The sequence below is a fragment of the Dipodomys spectabilis genome, unplaced genomic scaffold (genome assembly GCF_019054845.1).
Source record: "Dipodomys spectabilis isolate Male_0828 unplaced genomic scaffold, ASM1905484v1 ptg000479l, whole genome shotgun sequence".
Classification (NCBI taxonomy): domain Eukaryota; kingdom Metazoa; phylum Chordata; class Mammalia; order Rodentia; family Heteromyidae; genus Dipodomys; species Dipodomys spectabilis.
The window spans coordinates 54660-58069 of record NW_024871156.1 but is presented as its reverse complement, the minus strand read 5'-3'; the positions used below and the strand labels follow the sequence as shown (position 1 = coordinate 58069).

The 3410-nt window shown below is 35.0% G+C and overlaps 1 pseudogene; it reads left to right on the top strand.

The window, feature by feature from the left end:
* The first annotated feature begins 526 nt into the window (after positions 1-526).
* Positions 527-626, top strand: LOC122098474 (annotated as a pseudogene).
* Positions 627-3410: the final 2784 nt, after the last annotated feature.

Genomic DNA, 3410 nt, shown 5'->3' with positions numbered 1-3410 from the left:
TCCCCCTGTACCCTGGCCTTCCAAGAGCTTTCCTAATCCCAAAAACAGTCTTCAGATAATCCCAAGGCTGGAGTCTGCATAATTCTGCCCCCTCAACCTAGACCCTGAGTCTTCACAGTTCAGGTAGACATTTGTCCCAGCAAGACCTCATTTGGGAAATTTTAAGCTGCAGAAAGTTAGAAGTAGCTCTTAAGCAAGGCTTACTTTGAATCCATTAGCTCCACAAAGCTAACTCAGTTAATAAATAAGTACTTGAAAAGCCACCACCTTTGGACTTAGCTGTAAAGGCTTCAAAGTATGATAAAATTTAAAATGAAAATGACAAAATAGTCATTGACAAAATAAATGTAAATGTGAGCAATCGACCAAACTATATAAGTTTTTTCCAGTGTACACAGAAATTTAGAGAAATAAGATCAATAGCATTTTTAGGAACAATAAGGGTTCCTTGTTACAAATAGGCAACCATGGATATATGCCCGTATAAAAATTGTATCATTACGTACTTAAATTTAGAGGATACTACATGCTTCAGCAGCAGGTCTACCCAAATTACAACAATGCAGAGATTAACATGGCACTTGCACAAGGATGATATGAAAATTTGTGAAGTATTCCATATTTTCCATTCTTCTGATGCAAGAAATGAAAAACAGTTATTAAAAAGTTGATTACAAAAATACACGTGTAACAATACATGTAATTCATAGAATTAAATGTTAGTTTGACATCAGTGTATTAAATTTTCACCTTAGAAAGGCCTTTACATAGCATAACCGTTACAAAACTTGAAATTAGATAATATTGCCATTTTATCCCAAAGAAATAAAATAATATAAGAAACTACGAAAAAAAAGGAGTCTTAAAATTCTATATGGAATGCAATCTGAAAGGTCACATTTATTAATGAATCATCATATAACAATGTAGAATTCAAAGTATTATATCTAGGAGAGATTGAAATAGATTATGGACATTACACAAACATAGATATACTTTTTTCAGAAAAGCTCCAGGAACATCTTTAGTTTCTATACTATTCATTTCAACAGATAAGTTAAAATTATTTCTGATTTAAAGAATCACAAACTCTGCAGAAATCATTACAGATGTATACAAACAACTCTTGAATACATTTTGATATCAAAGTCATGCAATTCACTTGGAAGAATACCATGGAATACATAAATTTTTATAGTAAGATATTGCTGTTGCTTTGTATTGTGAAATAAATTTGTAGGGACACAAAAGATGGACTGGCATTTTTGAAATTTAAGAAACTTAACCAAACCATTACGACTTAGGAGAACAATTTGTACAGCCTTCGACAACTTCAAAGAGGTAGTGATACATACTTACCCTTTTGGCAATATCAAATGCAGTTTCTTCAAAGTTGTTCTTCAGACCTGGTTTGATATAATGGTTCAACAGAAGGAGATACAGAGTATCTTTGCTATTTCTATTCCCAGCAGCAAGATGCAAGGAGGTCAAGAGGCCTTTAGTTTGGGGATTGGTATCTGCATCATGATGAATTAATAAAGAAGCCATTCTGGTATTATTCCACATATAAGTACAGTGCAGGGGTGTCCAGCCATTCACAGTTATTGCATGAATATCTGCCTTGAGCTACCAACTCATGGACAATGTCTAAGTGTCCACTCTAGGCTTCCCGATGAAGAGGGGTATACTCATCCTCATCCCTAGTATTCATCTGGGTGGCCTTTTTGGAAAGTAGTGTTCACACCACAGTAAGCCGATAAATTTCGGCATCCCAAAGAAGAAATTTGCTTGGATCCTACTCCATTTTTTTCTTGCAATTGATACCATTCCTCATTTTTTCATCTTGTTCCTTGTCTTCGTCAGAATTGCCTAATCAGAGATTTTGAGTAGCAGTGGGAATGAGGTGTCCATGTATTTCCCCAATAGTTCACATTGGTTGAACTGGTCAGAAAAAACGGGTGAATGTTCTGCATATGTTTTTTCACCATGATTAATTTTCTCGTTTTCCATTTTCACTATTCTAAATTATTCTAACTGGAGAGTAGTGAATTATAGGGAGCAGAGGAAAGATTTTCCTCAGTATTCAAAGGTACAGACTGAAAATCAGGACCAGTGGTGTCTTCATGTGCAGCTTATTCTAGGAATGAGAAAATAGGAAACAATGCCTTCTATGTAAATGATTTGGGAAATACCATGTTATAGTGTAAGAGAACTCACTATTCAACATATGGGATTTAAGAGCTTTCTAATAGCTTTCGAATGTTGGTATCCAACATTAGAAAAAATGTATAATGCAGTAGTAAAATAGAAGTCCTTTGTATGACTACCTAAATTTTTGTTTTTTTTAAAGACCCTTGTTTTCATCTAAAAATAGGCCTATCTATTGTCTTCAGGTGATTTTGATGATTGAAGATGCTTAATGAGAAGTCAAAATGTATTAGTAGTCCTTTGCTATCAATTAAATTTCACTTTTTCTTCTTGGAGAATGTAATGATCAAAGCAATAGTTCAGAATCACCAAGCAATAATTCAGAATCATGCTTCAAGTACAAGTGAATCACCAGTAAGTAATCCTCGATTCCATTTTCCACAAAGTTTTGTTACAGATACAATCTGCCTGCCTTCTCTAGCTGCTTTCCTAGCCTGGATCTATTCCTTCATTTTACAGGAAAAGTGTGATTCAACTGATTTCAGTCAGATCTGTTAGTAGAATTATCAAGTATTGAGATTCTTTTTTTTTTTAAATTAGTTGTGGGGCCTGACCTTTTTGCCTGGGCACTGTCCTTGAGCTCTTCAAATCAAGGCAAGCGCTGTACCACTTGAGCCACAGCACCACTTCTGGATTTTTCTGTTCATGTGGTGCTGTTTTGGGAAATGGCAGAGCAGAAAGTGAAATGATGCAACCAAAAATATAAAAGCAAAATAAATTAGGATAATTATGGAGCAATCATATTGTCTATGAGAACCATAGAACAGAGAGAGGAAAAGAGATACAGATGTATACAGATGTGCAATGACCTAGCTAGCCACAAAATCCATGCTTCTACTCAATTTACAAACAAGGTTTTTTTTTATTTTTTAAAAAAGATGGAAATAGAATTTATGTATTTACTTGAAATCAGTAAATACATTGTTAGTCGCCTACATAAAGAGACATAGCTTTGACCAAATTACAGATAAGAATCTTAATCCTTGGGCTGGGAAGGTGGCTCAGTGTAGAGTGCTTGCCTTGCAGCTTACTACAGTGCAGACACTACTTTCCAAAAAGGCCACTCATATGAATACTAGGTATGAGGATAAGTATAATCCTCTTCATCGGGAAGCCTAGAGTGGACACTTAGACTTGGTATCTCAAGGCAGATATTTATCCAATAACTGTGAATGGCTGGACACACCTGCACAGTGCTTATA